General features: G+C 39.8%; 1 protein-coding gene across 1 annotated transcript in view; it reads left to right on the forward strand.

Moving 5' to 3' along the window:
- CADM2 (cell adhesion molecule 2) overlaps nucleotides 1-20735 on the forward strand; it is a 565882-nt gene that overhangs the window by 95730 nt on the left and 449417 nt on the right. The gene's annotated exons all lie outside the window — the stretch shown is intronic.

Consider the following 20735-nt stretch of genomic DNA (forward strand, 5'->3'; position numbering starts at 1 on the left):
CATACTGCATTAAACTTAGTAATAGGTATAGCTCACACTGTTCTCATTATCATATTGATGAAGGTGCTTTTCTATACAAAAATGATTGACTTATGCTTTAATCTTGATAGCCAGAGCTAAAAACTATTTTTCTGAACTCTGTACTCATTTCAGCATTGTTTAATGGACTTTTCTGAAAGTTTCATTGTTCCGCCTCTGCTCTGATACCCTGCCACTTCATATTAACACTTCTTAGGCTTTAAAGTTGAACATGAGTCAGAAAATTAAGTCCTGCAAGATCACTTCAGGCTGGCCCCTTATGCAGGTATAGTCCTGTGAAACATTAAAAATATGTGCCTATACTGTTTAATATCCAGTAATACACTGTTTCACCATGCTCTGCACATGCTCAGTTGCTCTCTATTTTCAGCACCGTGCCAAAAATGTAGAGGCAGATCTGCTGACAGCCTAAAGCTTAACTGCTCCTCAGGGGCTCTAGGCTTCAGCAAAGTGGTGGTCTCCAGCAAGAAGCAACAGGAGCAATGCTGGAGACACTTTACAGCACACACTAATTTTGGTAGCATAATAATTAATGTAGAATGTACGTACCTTGCTAAAGAACAATATTTTTCTTCAAGTTGTTATGGGTAAAGTTCCACTTTAGGAAAACCTTTGGTTTACCCATACAGGCTAATTTTATTGGTGGCCTCACCAGCAGTACATACTCAATCTTTACTTTGTCTATACAGGCTAACGTCATTGGTGGCCTCACCAGCAATACATACTCACCTTTCCTTATATTCCAGGTAAGGGGGAGCATATGACCTTTGTCCCTTCCTCCCATGTGACAGTACTGTTGATGATGATTGGCAATTCAGGCAGCCAATGTTATCACTAACCCAGGGGTTCAAAAGTCTTCGACCTTTTGCACACTTTAGGTCACTACTTGGAGCTAACACAGGGCTTCCTCTATTCACCAAAATTAGGAAAACTAGGAAAGAGATACATTTATGAGTAAAAAAAAGATAAACCTTGTAATTGCTACACAAGCCTTTTGCAAACTATGAAAATTTGAATATAGGTGGCAAGGTTTAGGTCCTTTGTTAGGTTTATGAGGTTTCTCCCCCCTTCTTTTCAGGATAGGTGATGGGAAATCTCTTCAATGTGGACACAGACACAAATAAAAACATATTTTTAGTAGGCTGGGGATCGTTTGACATTGTTTTCATTGCCATCTGTGCCTTCCTGGTGACAACCATACCACCTGTTTGTGTTCTTATGATTTCACATGTGCATGAAATTAGGGAAAATCTCCGCCCTTCCATTCCTGGTGATATTGGTAATCAGGACTAGTGAGAGTGAACCTCTATACAGACAGCAATTAAAACCAGAAAGTGGTTCTATTCCCTCACCACTCTAACTAAATAAAATATTTTATTTATTGCAGGTATTTATAAAGCGCTGTCAATTCACACAACACTTTACATATTGTGCATTCAGTCTCTGCCTATAAGGAGCTTACAATCTAAGGACCTCACCTGCACATACTAGGGCCCATTTAGACAATAAACCTATCACCATGTCTTTGGAGTGTGGGAAGAAAACAGAGCTCCTGGAGGAAACCCAAGCAGGCAAGGGAGAACACACATATTCCATGTAGTTAGTGGGTGTAGGTAGTGGGTGGATGAACCAATGATCCTAGGCAGGAGTACTAACGAGTATGCTACTATGCTGCTGTTTAAAACATTTTAAAGTATGAAACATTGCTGTATATGCAGTTAGAAATATTTGATTGACTGATTTTCTCATTATTTTCTGCAGTACAAAATAAATCCAGAACTGTATTAACAGTCAATACCCATTGTTTGTTGTATGCTATCAAGAGTGCATGTTTGTGTGGGTATACAAAGAGTCTTTTAATAGTGAGGCTATTTCAAATCAATGACCATTATACAATAACTATTAGTCCTCATGCACAGTGGATGTTTTTAAAGCTGCTGTTTTTGGCTTTTGACATTTTTTTACAGTGCCCTAGCAACTCCTTCTGTGTATAATTTTACATGAAACATCTCTAACAATGTTTTCTGTTTTACTGTTTAAATATATGTACTGTATATACATATATAAAATTTGGCCATTAGATATTATGATGGATTTGTTTTAAATAGTTTAGTATGTGAGGACTTTGTTTTTAAACAAGATAATTAAGAGAACATTTTCGTGAAGGAGCAGCTAATAATAACAACATTCACATTCGTTCATCCATGTAAAATGTACTTGCATAGAAAATTAGATATGTTATATTTATATAACTTTGCTTGGTAGCCTACTGTTCTATGGCAGCTGCCATTGTAGGCTAAATGAGGCTTAAAACATGCTTGAAGTGTTACATAGTTGCTTAATCCAGAGCTGTCAGTACATGACCAGTACCCCAGAGTGCTTGCACATCAGACTTTTCATGGGGCCCAGAATGTCTAAATGCACAAAAGTCATAGGTTGGCAGATTGGGAGCCTGATCTTCCCCAATACATATTTTGTTCCTTACTATTGAACCAGTACTGTGGTAGCTTTAATGAGATTAGATAAGTATGTAACATTTTAGGTTTGCTTTAGAGTGGTTGTAAAGGATGAAGGTTTTTTTACCTTCATGCATTCAATACATGAAAGTAAAAAACCCTTCCATGTGCAGCTCCCCCTGCAGCCCCCCCAATATCTACCTGAGCCTAATTGCAATCCAGCGATGTGCATAAGAGCCTTGACTCTCCAGGGAGTCTACCTCCTCATTGGCTGAGACAGCAGCGGGAGCCATGGCCAGTGACAGACAGTGAGCCAATGAGGAGAGAGAGGGGGCGGGTCTGAGCAATGGTTTTGTGTGTGAATGGACATGCAGAGCAGTGCCTTGAGAGCAAGCCTACTCCCTCAGCAGGAGGGAGGGGCCAGGAATGCCGACAGTGGACCCAAGAAGAGGAGGATCAGGGCTACTGTGCAAAATCCTTACACAGAGCAGACAAGTATGATATGTTTGTTATTTTTAAAACATAAAATACTAGCCTTTAATATCACTTTATGGTTTAAAGGAAGTCAGCTGTGTTTTTGAAACATTTGAGTTTTCATTTCCAGTTTCTAGTTTGAGACACTCCTAAGATCATTCAAAATTTGTTGTACACTCATAAGCTCATTCAGAATTCATTAGAAGGTGCATTTGATCTGTAATTGACATTTGACCTACATCGGACCTGCTTCAACTGCATTTTCTTTTACCTTAGACCAGAAACGTAACTAGAACTTTCAGTGCCCTGAAGCAAGAAACCATGAAGGGCCCCCCTGGACCCATCCCGGGGCCCTTTACATTGGTCCTTTGTCCCTTGACACTGGTCCAAGGCTCCTTTCTATCAATCCCAGGTTACTTTCCTCTGGTTCTGGGGCCCTCTACACCAAGCCTAGGGGTCCTTCCCACTGATCCTGGGGCCCCTTATTCTAACCACGGTGGCCGAATACCAGGCCATGTCGCAGGTTTGACATTTGCAACCCTGCAATGCTTGTCACCTGGTCCTGCAGCTCTGTTCTGTCCCTGTCTGTTCCATGACACCCTGTGGCCAGTGTCATAAAATAGAGCCACGCATATATCTCTATAATCTCATATATGAATTAAAACCATGTGATTATGCAACATTGGTGAATACACTGAATACAACTTAAGTCCATAATGTGTGCATGATCCATGCCTTTATAATTTGTTCACAAAACAGGTGCTCTTTATTGCTTATATCCACATATATTCCTATAGGTGCTCCTCCACCAGAGACATACATATATACTCTCACCTCCTTATATGACCCAAATTGCATAGGTCAAATACCGCCTTTCCCTTTTAACCTGGGTAGGTACACTGCATAGATGACTCCACTTTCCTCCTCACTCTGCTGAAAACGGTACCGTCTCCTCTTTATCCCACAAATCCTCCGCATATATAAACAGAAATGCTTGCCCTAGTGTAGTATATAAATATAGCGTGATTTATTAAAAACAAAATGCACTTACATTTAGAAATGTCCTGCTGGGACACCACAGTAAAAAAAACCTTGTTATAATGTATTTTCAGTGTGTTCAGGAATTTCCAAAATGGCATCTCGTAAACTTTCGGTTTAGTGGCTTGACGGCATTGGCCCACTTTATGTGTTACATCACATCACGTGACTTCCTCAGGCTGAGGAATTATATAGGCACGGATCAAGCATACACTATGGACTTTTATATTCAAATATTTTTTATTTTTTATCAAAGTAAAAGAAAAACAAAGAAGAATAAAAAAGGAAATGTTTAACATACATGAGAAAAAGAACAAATATCATCATGAGAAGATTCACAATTGGGGTGAACATTGTTTAACGATGGGAAAGGACATGAGTGAAAGGAATAGAGGATCCCCACCATTTGGCCGGGGGTCTAGGGGATTTCGTATAGTGTACATGAGAGGTATACTCAATGTGATGTGAACCTTCATGGGTTGTTAGTAGTAGATGTGTGGTAAAATAGAACAAGGTGGGTGGGAGGGGGGGGAGAGGAAGGGAAGCACCTATTCAGTGGGTGTGGAAGATATATGAACTTTGTTTAGTAATCATCATCAATCAACAGTGTATTGAGCAATTAGGATTTTTTAACCATCGAGACCATTGAGTCTTAAATTTGTGATAGGAAGAGTTGTACAGGACTGTTCTTCTTTCCATCTCACATTGGAGATTGAGATCAGAAATGAGGCGTGACAAAAGAGGAGTTGTAGTGGATCGCCATAGTTTGGTAATATTAATTTTAGCAGCTGCTAGAATGTGTATAATGATAGTGCGTGAGTTCGTAGGATATTTATCAATCCCGATGTGAAGAAGGGCTAGTGCTGGATTCGGGGATATTTGTGTTTCCGCAATTGAGGAGATTATCTGGAATACCTTGTTCCATTATGATTTGAGGGACTTACACATCCAGAGTAAGTGAAGTAGAGAGCCTGTCTCTCCACAGTGTCTCCAGCATGTTTGCGAAAGCTGGGGGTAATAGAGGGATAGTTTGGTGGGGGTTAGGTACCCCTGATGGAGAACTTTTAAATACGTTTCCCAATGAGAACTACACTTTGAGGCTTTGAAAGTAATAGTGAATGTTTTTTCCCAGGTAAGTGGTGCTGTTGGAAGAAGGTGTTTTCCCCAATTGGCTATTGAGGTGGTACTTGTGGGAAATAGAGTTCCAATTATAGTTGTGTAAAAGTTTGAAATTCCTTTTTTTGGGTAAGTGGCCATCTGGAAGAATTGGTGCGTAGATATCGGGACTTTTACGTCTGATGGTATGGGGTTTTTTTGTAGTACATGGGCTATCCGCATGTATGTAAATTGTTCCCTGTCTGGAAGATGGAAGTTCTTTTGGATAGTGGGAAATGAGTCAAGCTTGTGATTAGTGTAGATATCGTGAATATGTAGTAAGCCAGCAGTTTTCCACCTTGTTAGATTTAGTTGTGGGATGATGCGGTGTAGGGAGGACAGTGGGACCGGGGCTCGCACAGTATTTTGATTTAACTGGTTATGATTTAAAAAGTCGAGCCAGGCACATAAAGAGGCTTGTATGCAAGGGTGTTTGTGTAGAGGTTTAGCTTGTGCCGTTTGTGGTATGAGTAGTATGTCAGTTATTTTGTGTGGTAGGAATATGGATGCTTCCATAGTGGACCAGATCTTCTCAGCGGAAGGATGCCACCAAAAGAAAATCTGGTCCAACAAAACAGCTTGATAGTACGATTTCAAGTGAGGGAGTCCAGCTCCTCCCCTCGAAGGTGGGCGTATGAGTAGGTTCGTAGTATATCTGGGTTTTTTTGAATTCCACATAAATTTGTTTAATATTGCTTGTAGTTTAGAGAAAAAGGAGGAAGGGACTGGGATAGGAAGTGTCCAAAATATGTAAAGAATTTTGGGTAGTATGCACATTTTTAGAGTGGCTATTCTGCCAAGTGTCGATAATGTAGTCGTACGGAGGTATTTGAGCTCATGTGGTATAGTTTCAAGTAGAGGTATGAAGTTATTGTTGTAAAGTTGGTTAGTTGAGGTAGAAAGTTTAATCCCCAGGTAGGGAATACTGTGTGTTTCCCAAGTGAACGGGAAACATTGGGAGAGAATTTTTTGTGTTCCTGTGGGTGTGTAGAGGTTTAATATAGACGATTTGGGTTCATTAAGCTTATAATAGGAGACTGCCGCGTATCTATGAATCTGTGTACGGATTGCCTGAAGCGACTTGGATGGGTTTGTAACCATTAGGATAATATCGTCTGCAAAGAGACTAATTTTATGTTCTTTCTGGAGAAAATTGATGCCTGTGAAATTTAAGTCTTTTCTAAGGTTGGAAGCTAGTGGTTCAATGAGTAGTGCGAAAATAATAGGGGATAGTGGGCAGCCCTGCCTGGTCCCGTTGGAAATAGAAAAGGATTGTGAAAGCGTGCCATTAGTTAGAACTTTAGCTGAGGGGTTTGAATAGAGTGATAGAATTGCCGATAGCATCCAGTCTGTTATTCCAAATTTTTGGAGTGTTAATGTCATAAATTGCCAATGTATTCTATCAAATGCTTTTTCCGCGTCTAACGACAGTAGGAGGGATGGTTTCTTATTAGTTTCGAGATGGTGCAGAAGGGATATAATACGTCTGGTAGCGTCAGGGGCTTGTCTTCCCGGTATAAACCCCACTTGATCTGGGTGAATCAATGTAGGCAAGTGAGGAAGGAGTCTCTGGGCTATTATTTTGGCATATATTTTTATATCTGTATTGAGAAGTGAAATCGGTCTGTAGTTCTGGACTGGCTGGGGATCTTTGCCTGGTTTTGGGATTGTAGTGATTATTGATTGGAGCATATCAGGAGGAAATTCCCCGCGAGAGGCAACAAGGTTAAATAGGGTAGCTAAATATTGCGTTAGATTGGGCGCAAATGTTTTATAAAATTTGTTTGTAAAGTCGTCGTTCCCTGGTGATTTGTGTAGGGGGAGACTTTTTATGGCTTTTTCAATTTCCATGGTAGAAATTGGTACAGAAATGGTTTCAAGTTGAGATTGGGTAATTTGGGGTAAGTTAGTATTGGATAGAAAGTTTTCAATAGATACAATCATTGGTTGGGTTGTATTTGGATCGTCTTTAATGTTATATAATGATTGGTAATAAGATGCAAATGCGTTGGCTATATCCTGTGGGTTTATTAGAGGGGAACGCGTGACGGGGTGTTGGATTGTAAGAATTTTAGTTTTAAGTCGCTTTTGTTTAACAATTTTAGATAATAATACGTTCGTTTTGTTCCCGAGGGCATAAAATTTGGCTTTCATTTTTTGAAGATTGGTGTCATATTCGTGGAGTAATATGGTGCGTAATTTGTTTCTATCTGTATTTAGTGCTGCTGATGTGGTGGAGTTTGGGTTTTTTTTGTTGATCTCTTCATGTAATTGAATGGAACTGAGTAGTTGGTCAATTTGTTGTGTGCATTGCCTGTTAGTGCGTGAGTTGAGTTGTATGAGAATACCTCTCATGTAGGCCTTATATGTTAGCCAGAGCGTAGTAATAGAGATATCGGGTGTAGAATTGGTTTCAAAGAAAAGATTATGGGCGTCTAGCAGGTGTTTCTGGTTCTCCGGGTTCTTCAGGAGTGTAGAGTTCAATCTCCATATAAGCGGGATTGCCGGTCGTCGTTTGCTGTCCAAGGATATGTTGATAGGGGCGTGGTCAGACCAGGATATAGTACCGATTTTGGATGACGTTACATGTTGTAAAGTCCACTTGTCAGTAATGAAAAAGTCTATTCTTGAGTACGATAGGTGTGGAGGGGAGAAGTATGTATAGTCTCTTTCTGTGCCGTGTTGGCATCTCCAGATATCATATAGATCGTGGTCATGCAAAAAACGATTGAGGTTTAATTTGGTGGATCTTTGGCCAGAGGAGGAGTCTAAGGAAGGATTATTCAGGACATTAAAGTCGCCACCGATAATAAGTCTACCTTGTTTACACCGTTCAACGATCTTGTATAGTTTGTGGTAGAAGCTCAGCTGTTTTCTATTTGGTCCATAGATGTTCACTAAGGTGTAGGTTATGTCGTTTATTTGACATATCAGGATATGGTAGCGTCCTTGCGGATCAGCTGTTTCCGAAATAATGTGGAGTGGAATAGAGTCATTTATGGCAGTGATAACTCCATTCTTTTTCTTGACATTTGTCGCCAGAAATATTTGGGTGAAATGGTGGAGGTATAGTTTGGGGGTTTTGTCTGTAGCAAAATGTGATTCCTGTATAAAGATTACATCAGCCTGGGACTTCCGGATTTCTTGGCCTCGTACGTTTAGGGATGTAATATTAATCATTTGTACATGTTTTCCCCAGGTGTTTGCATAGTAGCGTCGTTATTTGGGGGGATCGTGGCTTAGTGGGTATCTTCTGAAGGAGGAAAGAAGTGAAACTATCGTATTGTGGGTTAGGTTCGATGGGGGATTTGGAGGACGTTTTCCCTGGATGTGTAGGATTTCCATATCTTAGAATGTAAATAAGCAGCTGGTGGTGCTGGGGTGGAAGGGGGGAAGGAGCACAAAAAAGGATAAAAAAAGACTTGCAGACAATGCAAGTAGACCAAGTAGCTGCAACTGCCACTTGGTAACTGGGGGTTTTGAACCGGCTTTGACCTCCGAGGGGGTCATGCCAACTGTAGAAACTTAGAACACGAGTCATTAGGTATGGCCGATCGCCAGATAGTGGTATGCAAAAGAGTGGCCTCTAGGGAGAAGTGTAGGCTTATCAAAGCGCAAAGTGTGACATTATGGTGGTTATGTTGCCTCCATAGGTAAAATGGAGGCGGATGTCGTTTCCTGTGCATCCGTGGGTAAGATGTTCCATACTTTGAGTAGTTCCAGGCCAGCCTCCAGGGATTTAATTGTATAGATCCTTCCTTGATGTCTTACTGTTAGCTTTGTGGGGAAACCCCACTGGTACGCTATGCCATGATTTCGTAAAGGTTTGGTAATGGAAATCATTTTTTTCCTGTTGAGAAGTGTGGCTTTGGATAGGTCTGCGTACAGTCGGAGATTAGCGTGTGATGGTGGCAGCGGGGGTGGATTCCTAGCAGCCGTCATAATTCTTTCTTTGATATGGTAGAAATGAATACGAGCCAGTACATCTCTTGGAATAGATGCTGACAGAAATGAGGGTTTTGGTAGCCGGTGTACTCGATCTATCGCCATCTCCAGATTAGGAAGTGATGGGATAAGAAGTTGGATATACTGCTGTATATAGGGCAATAGCGCCTCGCCTGTGATTGATTCAGGGATCCCTCTAAATTTGATGTTGTTGCGACGCGAGCGATCTTCCAGGTCAGCTAGTTTTAAATTAATTTGTTCGATGTCAGATGAATGGTCCGCGTGGGCATCGATCAAATCATTATGTGCAGATATTACGTCCCCCATATTAAGTTCGATGTGCCGTATTCTGCGTTCTTGTTTTTGTACCGCATTAGTAATTTGGTTTAGCGATACTGAGATGTCGTTATGTAAGGTTTGCCGCAATAGTGTCAACATGTTTTTCATGGAGATTTCCGTCAGCGGTTTGTCTAACGCTGGGAATGAATCTATGTCAGGCAGGATTGTGGAAGTTGACTGAGGCGGGAAGTTTTGGGCCTGACATGCGGAGTCAAGGTCATGGTCAAGTCGTGGCCGAGATTTGGCTGGGCTACTGGTCGTGGGGGATAGTGGTGGTGACAACTCACCAGGGTCCCCTGGATAGAGTGGATGCCTCAGCCTGGCGTCTACTTGCTGGGCCATGTAGTCCCCCTCGTGTCTCCTGCTTTCTCCCTGGGTGCTGCAGCCAGCGCCATCTTGGATTCCCGGATTGAGCGCCGGGAAGAATAAAGTTAGTTTCCCTGGCTGCTCCGGGGTTTTTCTCCTGCGGGGCATGGTCGGAGAGGTGCGGGCACCCTCCGGTTATGTCACTGTATGGTTAGTAACTCCCTGGGCCGGTGTGTGCCGCTCTGATGCTGGCGGGTGGACGGAGCGCTCACAGCCTAGCGTCCATCCGTGAGCCGGCCGCGCATGCGCCCCCACTATGGACTTTTAATTGGTATTCAATGTATTCACCATTGTTGAATAATCACATGGTTTGGATGCTTTCATTCATATATGAGGTTATAGAGATATATGTGCGGCACTTTTTTATGATTATTTTCAGAAGGGTGAGGGTGTTCATAGGGCATATGTATGCACTTATTTAGTTTAACTATTACAGTGTTTTATTTTCAATTTTCTATTGTTTTTAAGAGGTGTGAAGGTCTTCATAGTGCTCACAAAGTTTAAGGGTTCACCTTGCGCGGTATCCATTTGAATCATGTAAATATAAGGGGGGGCTTTGGGGGGAGCATCTTGAAGAAGGTGTTTTACCTCAATGTATAGAATGCATTGAGATAAAAAAAAACTTTATGCATTTAGAACATGGAAGTTTTATGAAGAGGCCAGAGCCAAAGTTTCATAGAAGCCGCATGAGACTAAAGCTGGGCTTGCACCAATGGGTTGAAAGAAAAAAAAACTATTGCCTGTAATGGCTGCTAGAATGCTGGTTTTCCAGCAGGACCATTCGACAGAAGCCAGTTTAAAGACCAGTTGCTGTGAGAGGGGTACACATAGACTGAAATTCAGCCGAATTTCGATATGTGTTTACCCAGCTGAATTCTTAGTTCTGTAAAAATTCATACCAATCTAGGGTTTATGCAGTAAAGTTTACATTCCACATGTAGGTGCAATGTCCTTTGTACAATAAAGTTTATTGAATTTATGAAAAAAGTGACTGCAATGGTGTGTCACCTATTCCTTTACTACTTACGCAAGAGGGAAGAGATTGGTCTAGGGTTTGGTCTCGGCACCTACAGTTTTTTAGTGCAGCCTAAATACCGCCTTAAGCAATACCAACTTTTGATGATTTTGTTTGCTGTTTCCGTCCTACTGTTTGGTTCACCTCACTGGACAGGTTGCCTCAAATATAGAATAACACAACTTCTAAACCCTGGAGCTTTTAGTTACTCAATAGCTTGAGACCCTCTGTTGATTAATTTACAGTACATTCAAATCAATGTGTTGGAAATTGAGTAATAGCTATTTAGATGTTCTTCTCAAGTGTCTGACAAATAAAAAAACATATCCTATACAGATTAGGCCTTAAATGTACTGGAATTTAAAGAGAGTTTAATAACTCTGCAAAGTGACAGTGGAGGCGGCACAGACACACCATGACTCATACTAACCTCATATGATCCTAAAGCACAGATGTCAAAACATTTGGGGTGTCTAATCTAGGATTTATTGGTGACATTTTGGCATTTTTTTTTGCTGAACACAATATTATTACCTTTTTTAATATCAGCATGATATTAGAATTCATCATAAAACATGCAGCACAGGCTGAAGTTTTCTAATGAACAATAACTCTCATAACAAACAGAGGTAAGAAAAATAAAGAAGCAGACTATGAATAGTATAATTGTGTTCATTGTGTTGATATTATTGGACAATACTAGGTTACAAAATAAACTATTAATTGGTTTTATTTAGCAATTGAGTCAGCTGTGCTGACTTAATTTACTTTAAAGTGAATCTGTTATATAAATGCATAAAGTACAAGCATGTTGTGGTGTATGCAGGTACCTACACTTGCCTTCAGGTCAGTTCTTAGTGCCTGTGGAAAATCCTGAATGCTAAGTCCAGTCTGTATAGAGAAATTCTCTTCCAGTTAATATTAAACTTTGCCACGTAGGATAATGTAATCTTTTACAAAATAATAACAAATGAAGACATGCTGCAAAAAACAAAAACATTTCATATTTTTATTTTTGCATCAAAGACTGTAAAGTTTTGTAACTGTGATCAGCGGATCATGTGTGCAATGCTCTGGCTCCTGCAGACTTTTCCTTCAGCTCACGTCTATACTTCTGAATGAACCTTCAGTTACAAATATGGAGGAAGTATCAAAGGGCTACAAGTGTGGTGACTTTTCTGCACTTGTGCTTCATTGAGAACTACAAGTCCTTCTGATGTGGTGGCAGATGGAACTTGTAGTTTCTTAAATCCACAAATCTCTGTGAAAGAATACTGCAGCTGTGTGGGTGGAGCCATGAACAGTCATGAAGCATTCAAATTTGAGAGGAGCTAGCAGGGAGCAGAACACTGCGAATATATAGCGGGGTTTGTTTGGGGTATGGGGCTGCATGTTAAATCCTAAATAGGTGTGTCATAAAACATATTCAGAAAGATGGATTTAGTGTTTACCCTATGTCACTCAATTATCAATTTCCATTCCAACACTGGTTTTGTAAATGACCGGGTGGGGCATAGCCGTAGGAGGGGCAAAATCTAATCTTGACTTGGAGAAAAAGAAAATTAGGTTTTTACAGCCTGAACTAAGAAAGTTTGGTTCCTGAAACAAAATGACTGATTTGAAGATCAGGTCACTGTCCAATCGCATTTACACTTTGAAGAGAAGTTTCTAATTGGTGACTATGGGAAATGTATTAGTAATTAGTAAGTCTAGTATTTGAGAGATAGCAAGGAGCCTATAATTAGTGTGTCTTGGAATGTCTTTACTGTATCACAAACGTGAGTTCTACGATCACCAGACAAAGGGCCTGGGGTAGACTGGTTTGCTACAGTAATGTCTAGCTGAAAAGTACTTAGCATATAGGTTGTGTTCCTTGTGTGGATTTCTAAACTTTAATTACATGTATTAAATGCAGCTTTAAGGATTGGTTTTAGGAATTAGATTGAGATTACTGGTTTAGCTTTTGGTATTAGGGTTAGGATTGGGGGTCAGACTAAGGGATATGGATTAGAATAAGGTTAATGCTAATCTTAAGTAACTAAGGCCTAATACAAACGATGAGAATATCAGACAAATGATTGTTTGTTTTTTTTGGATTTCTTTTTGCATGGTAGTCTCATATTGAAAAGTAACAGGTTACTAAAGTTACAAAAATTCAACTTTGGAAGTTCTGGCACCTCGAGCACTGAATGCATGTAATAGCATGGGGAGCTGGGGTGTCTAATAATGCTGCCTTCTGGGGGATCTATTGTTGCATGATGGTATATTGTTGTTGGGGAGGTCTATTGTTGCTGGTGGGGATCTATTGTTGCTAGGGGGTAAATTGTTACTGTAAGAGATCTACTGTTGAGGGAGGGGTCTATTGTTTCTAGCTGCTGGCTTCTGGGAAATCTGTTGTTTCTGGGGGGTATTTTGTTGTGGGGTCCATAGTTGCTTGAGGGTCTATTGTTGCTGGGGGAATCTGTTGTTGCTGGAGGAGGGTCTATTGCTGCTTGCTGCAGGGTATCTATTTTACTACTCTTCTTGTTATCGTGAACACATTTCATACAAATTACTTAGCACCACAAAACAAAACTTGACACCATATTCTCTAAAAGGTGTGGTACTGGGAGGTGGGTAGGGGGTGGAACCAAGGGACAGTGCTCGGAGACGGGTTGTCAAAGTCGTGATGACGAAATGCATCAGGAAGTGATGTCAGATGTTGCCAGAAGTGTAGCAGTGGCCATTTTAGATGAGGTCCGGTCTTCGGATACACATTGGAAGGAGATCCAGTTTAAGGACTACACAAACGCTAATGTTTACTCTGCATATGTAAGCACTTTTTTTATTAATAAAGTAAGAGCTTTTAGGTTGGTACATGATGATTGTTTATTCTTTTTCTGGGCATATACTATCATTATTGTTGGAGTATTAAAAGCCACAGTATTTGGAGCAAGAGTCTATTTGATGAAAGCCTCTGTTTCCTGTCATTCTGGTAAGGTGCATGGATTGACAGGTGTTGGATCACTCGGCTGTTTCATTGTTTTGTGATCACTGGTTTGGAGTGTCAGAGCACTGATTCACATGATATGATGGTTATGTGTTGACAACATTACACTATATTTGATTTACATCTCTTGGAGGTTCTGGTTTTATTGGGATGAATTTTTGAAGAAGGATCTCACTAGTCAAGAATTCATACAAAGCAAGTTATTCATCTAATGAGGGTAAGAGTAGGAATTACGGCCACTGGATGGACACTTGGTTATTTGGGGCACATTTTGAACACTATAATGTGAGCGCCCTATTATAATTTGATTTAGTTATGTGTTGAGGGTAATGCACTGTGTAGTTTATTTCTTTGAGGTAAAAAGAGGAAGAGGGGCAATTTTCTTTGAAGAATATTGAAAGCCATGAACAAGCATGCAGATTTCATTAGTTTACATGGGAATATATTAAAACTTTGCTGGATATTGTTGAACATATTTTTGGGTAGGGGGAGGAGACAAGAATTCACTCGAAGGGTGGAGTTTCTAGTTCTGAGAAAAAAAAATCCTGGTTGTAATGTAATGTATTCTTTTATTTCCAAACATATGTAGTCTTGGTAACACAAATACTATACTAATTACATAAAAATCTCTAATTCTGTTATCTTATGAGACCAAACTGTCATGCTTGTCCCTTCAAATATTTTCCATGAACTGTCATGATCGGCTCTCAGGAGCTGTGTACTAACGATCATGTTATCGAACAATCACTTTTTTTGTCTAATTTTCTCATCATGTGTACAAGACTTTATTTAGTGATCTGTAAATATATAAAAAGCAACAAACAAAGGAGAACTAAATCAAAGTTGTTACAAATAGTGACCATATATATTTTCCTATATTTACCTCTGGAGATGTTAAACAATATATTGACATCATTGTGGGAAACAACCTCTGTTTCCATTTTCTCTTCTATGTTTGAGCATGATAAGCATGTCTCAAAACATTACACGGAGTTAGGGCACACGTGGCAAAAAATGTACTGGCAACAAAAATTCAATCATGTATAATTTTTGATGCAGAAAATTAATGCACTGAAAAATGAATCACTGTTATCCCTTGCCAAAAACAACCATGCCATTGTTCAGTAGCCAGAAAACAATGTGCCAATGAAATCGGCCTCACCATTAGAGACCTGGTAAGGATGTCTTATTTAGAACAGAATTCTTTTTAAACATTGTTGAGGTGAGATCGGAATAACGTCAAAATTCCAAATGAAGCATTTTGTTCTATGTTCTAGCCGCATAGTAGGTAAAAGACAGAGAAAAACACCTCCGGTCACTAAAAAAGAATAAATAAAACATCTGAGCTTTTCATTACTAAAGGAATGTGTGAACTTTTATTTATACTGTCAGAAGAGTGATGTGTACACTTCCATCACCGGCCGAACTCATCTGTTTTCCAGGAGCAATATCAGTCTATCAGCCGCAATTCGAGAAATATGTGAGTAAGGGTTATAGTCTTAACATTTAATTCCATAGCATTTACAGCGTATCATAAAGGTGTCGTTTTGCTGGATAACATCTGTAATGCAAGATTAAACACAGATTGGACACTGGATTTAGATCATTGATTTCTTGAATTAGTACTGGCTGGAGTTTGTTCTCTGACAGATTTGTTATTATCACACAATCAGTCACTTCTGTTTAACTCAACTGTTTGTTACAAAGTATAAGGTTAATGTAAGATACAAATACCTCTTACAAATAATCAAGCAGATGCTGAGAGTTTTTGCAATACGTTTGGGAATTTTAAAACAGTTCTTTTTGTAATGGTAACACTTTTTTCTGCTGGAGATTTGAAACATGAAATTGATGTTACGTCCAAATTGTAATGCAAGTGGATGTTCACAGAAAAGTAATACAAATCTTAAAAGGACTTTAGTACTTTTTATTGAAAGTGTTTTTTATAAGAAGATACAGGTCTATTAGGGATGAGCACATACATTCACATGAGTGGGAATTCATGCAGTGACTCTAGCTAGTTTGCCCTGAGCCAAGGGTTACCTGGATTTGGCAATTTACCTTGTTGGCAAACCTAATTCACTGAGATGAACTACTAAAATAGCTTAAAATGGTTGTCAAGGTAAAAAATGTTTTTATTTTTTTACTTTAATGCACTCTCTGCATTAAGGTAAAAACCATGTATTAGTAGCTCCCATACAAAGCCTCCAAATACTTACCTGAGCCCAAACTCAATCCAGCACTCTGCACATCTACAGCAGCTCTTTTCTCCTCTCCCGGCTCTCACAGGCTTGGCTGAGAGCAGTGGGAGACATTGGCTCCTGCTGCTGTCACTCAAAACCTGTGATCAGAGAGTGAGTGGCAGGGCTAAGCCAGGCTGTGTGTCTGAATAGCTGCAAACAGCCTGACTCGGGATCAAACATACACAAGTGTCCCCATAGGAAGCAGCTTCCTATTGGAGGACTTGGCAGGGGTGAAGAGCCTGGAGCACCAGCATGGTACCCCAGACGAGATGGTTCAGGACTGTTCCGTACAAAACTATTACACAGAGTTGGTCAGTTTGACATGTTTATTATTTTAAACTTTAAAGGTTTACAATCACTTTAAGGAGCTGCTTACCTGTTAACTTGCAGAGTGATAACTAGAGTGGTCTCCCAACAAGGTGTCCATTATCCAAGGGTATTTCATTTTTTCCCAGCAGGATCCAACATTGGGTTTAAGACTTATGTAGTGAAAATCCCTGCCCCCATGTCCTAATAATGGATAACATACACCAATCAGGCAAAACTTTATGACCACCCACTTAATATTGAGTAGGTCCAGCTTTTGCTGCCAAAACAGCCCTGACCCATTGAGGCATGGATGTTTGTAGACCTCTGATGGTATCTGCTGTGGTATCTGCCACCCTGCCAGCAGTAGCAGATCCTGTAAGTCCTGTAAGTTGTGATTAGGGGCCTCCGTGGATTAGAATTGATTTTTCCTACACATCCCACAGATGCTTGATTGGATTGAGATCTGGAGAATCTGGAGGTCAATTCAACACCTTAGCTCATTGTTGGGTTCCTCAAACCATTCTTGAACATTTTTGCAGTGAGGCAGGATGCAGTTTCCTTTTGAAAGGGGCCACTGCCATCAAGAAATATTGTTTCCATGAAGAGGTGTACTGGGTCAACAGCAAAGTTTAGGTAGGAGGTAAGTGTCAAGTAACACCCTTATAGCATTGCAGGTTTCACAGCAGAACATTACCCAAAACATCCCATACTGAATACTGGTGCCATCTTGTTCCCAAGATAAGTGGTGAACACACAGCTAGCCATCCACATGATGTAAAATAGAACAAAATTCATAAGACCAGGCCACCTTTTTTTTATTGCTCTCTGGTCTAGTTCTGATGCTCACGTAGCCATTGTAGGCGCTTTAGGCTGTGGGTATGGGTCAGCACAGGCACTCTGAATTGTCTGCGGCTACACAGCCTCATACATACCAATATGTTTACTTGCTGCATATTATACCCCACCAACTTTCAGATTCCATTGTAATGAGATCATCAAAGTTATTCACTTAACCTGCCAGTGGTCATACATTAATGGCTGATTGGTGTATGTTCTTACTAGGTGATGTCATAATGAGAAAATCTAGTACTACCTTATTTTGACAAAGATGTCACATGATCATCTGAGTGCACATTTCTTGTTGGAGGGGGTGACACTCTACATTATTTAACCTCTTGCCATCCGCCTGCTGTTTATAAACGGCAGGGCGGTGGCACTCCAGGGGCGGGCTGCCGTTCATAAACGGCACCCGCCTTTTCTAGCTGCCAAGGAGCGCGCAGCACCGCGATCCGATGCCCGCTCTGTCCTCCGGACACAGTGAAACACCGATCGTCGGACGGGACCTCTGTACGAGGTCCCGTTCATGTGATAACTGATAGGCCAATCAGTGATCACATGCAAAGTAGTAAGCAAGATGTCACTTGTGACATCATTGCTTACTACGCGTGAAATCTGTGAATGATCACAGAGGTCACATGGTACAAGGCTATTAACAACAGCCTTGTACCTTGTGACAAGGTGTGACCAATCACAGCTCACTCAGTATTTCTCAATGGCTGCAAGAATGCAGACAGAGAGAAAGAGAAATGATTGCTTTTACATCCTATATGGGTGTAAAAGCAATCACTGTAAAAAAACAAAAAAACAAAATCTTCATCACCCCCACAAGTAGTACAGTGTCACCATGGTGACACTGTATTGCTAGGGTGACAGTATGTAAAAAAAAAAAAAAAAAAAACCCATAAATAATAATATAAAAAAAATAAAATAAAAATGTAAAAAAAATGTTTAAAAATTATAATTTTTGGTTATAAACTAATTTGGCTTATTTTTTTTTAAATAAAAATATAACGGAATAAATTTTGGTCAAGATTTATGATGAAATATTATTTATTTGCAAAGTTTTATAAGAAAAACACTTTTTAAAAAAAATTTTTGGACATTTTTATTTACATAGCAAAAAAATAAAAATCCCAGCGGTGAATAAATACCACCAAAATAAAGCTTTATCTGTCTCAAAAAAATGGTAAAAAATTCATATGGGTACAGTATTGCATGACCGTGCAATTGTCATTCAAAGTGTGATAGCGCTGAAAGCTGAAAATTGCCCTGGACAGGAAGGGGGTAAAAGTGTCCGGACAGGAAGTGGTTAAAGCTGGTAAGTGGTCTTTTGAGCCACTGCTTCCTAGAACTCTATCATGCCTAATGTGAATATTAAACTACTGCAGCAAATAATATCATCCAATGAAATAATGAAAAGTAAGAACAGAAATATTTTAACATATTGAACATTTATTTAATGTAAAATTTGTGAGTAGGTACTATATAAAATAAGGAATTGTTTTATTTACCCACTTTGTCATATCTTCACAATAAGTTGTTTTTGGTCTATCTGACACTTATAGCGAGCCTCAGAATATAAAACACACCTTTCCACATTTTTATGGGTTACCAAATATTGTTAAGCTCCTGAAAAAAACAAAGTTAACGTCATACTAAACAGAAAAGTGTTGATTGTCATAAACCATTCACATAAATCATTTTTATCATGCTACTGTATTTTTTTAACCACTTCAGTACAGGGCACTTTTACCCCCTTCCTACCCAGGCCAATTTTCAGCTTTCAGTGTTGTCGCACTTTGAATGACAATTGTGTGGTCATGCAACACTGTACCCATAAAAAATGTTATCATTGTTTCACACATACAGAGATTTATTTTGGTGGTATTTAATCACCACTGAGTTTTTTATTTTTTGCTAAATAAACAAAAAAAAACTTTTGAAAAAAAACGTTTTTTTTGTTTCAGTTATAAAATGTTGAAAATAAATAACCTTTCTTCATAAATTTAGGTCAAAATGTAATTGCTACGTTTCTTTGGTGAAAATACCCCAAATAAGTGTATATTATTTAGTCTGTAGGAAAGTTATAGAGTCCACAAACCATGGTATATATATCTGACAATCGATCATTCTTGATGTACTGACGGCCTCTTTTCTTAAGGCCCAAAAATGCCAGGATAGTACAAATAGACCCCCAATGACTCATTTTTGGAAAATAAACAGTCCAAGGTATTTAATAAGGGGCATGGTGAGTTTATTTGAATTTTCAATTTGTTGTTAAAATTTTATGGAAAATGAAGAAATCAAAAAAAAAAAAACACTTTTTATTTTTACATATTGTCACCTGTGCATCACAGTGTTATTATATAACTGGTGTGGTGGTGATCAGGGACACTGACTGGTGACAGTATGTAAAAAAAAAATAAAAATTAAATTTTAATTTTTTTTCAGATGTCTATATTATTTTTTTTTTTGCTAATTTTTTTTTCAACACACTGTGGCCAAACCAATACAATGTTACCATAATAGCATTGTACTACTTTGGGCAAGTGATCAGGATTTTTTTTTTTTACATATTATGATTGCTAATACCAATGTATTTCATTAATATTTGCAACCATTGTTACTGAATGAAACTGATTCACTCAGCCTTTTATTGTGATTAGCTGTGATTGGGCAAAGCTCATCACATGACACAGATGGGCTGTGATTGGCCCTGTCTGTACCATGTGACTGCTTTGACATGTACCATGTCACACCTAACAACACAATTGTCTACAATGGATGGCATTATAGGAAGCTAGCCATTGTCATGTGATCTGCTGTGATTGGTCACATTGGTCACATGACACTGGCAACGGGCCGGTGTAGTGATATGTCATTGGCTGTGACCCATGGACACAGCCGGTGACAGATCATGCAGCTGCGAGGCCACTTGAGCAGCTCCTTCTAACAGGACATCATATGACGCCCACTCAGAAGGAAGAGTGTCCCGCCCGGCCATCAATCTGCTATAGGCCGGGCGGGAAGGTGTTAAGTACCTTATTCCTGCAGCGCTGTTGTGTGGTCACATGATCATTCCCTGTTTTTTGGAATGTGCAGGGAAAGATCCTTGGGATGGGCTTCAACTACTACAGGTTGAGTCTGCACAGCCCTGATTGGTACTATGCCAGTCAAATGCCAAAAAAAAGGTTTCAGAAAAGCAATTCAAATTAAATTATGCATATCAAAAAACTGTTTTACAGCTCCTTAGGCTGAACTGCGGGACTTTGTTTGAAGGCTGCTAATTGCGGAAATACATTTTTCCCAGAAGAGCTGGTGTGTGGGCGGAGGTATATAAATGTGAAAGCCTGGGAACAGGAACAGGAAGTGAGAGGGGAGAGAGCTGGAGAGAGGAAGCAGAGAGAGGGTTGTAATGACTGAACAGGACCAGACCACAGAGCTAGATAGAGGAGTAGCAAGGAGGAGTTGCTGACCGCTAGCCTTGCCACCCTGTTCAGTGGGACAGTCTGCCAGCAGGTGACCCA

Source organism: Staurois parvus, unplaced genomic scaffold, assembly GCF_062004578.1.
Source record: "Staurois parvus isolate SC_StPar_1 unplaced genomic scaffold, SC_StPar_1.0 ptg000299l, whole genome shotgun sequence".
NCBI classification, from domain to species: Eukaryota; Metazoa; Chordata; class Amphibia; order Anura; family Ranidae; genus Staurois; species Staurois parvus.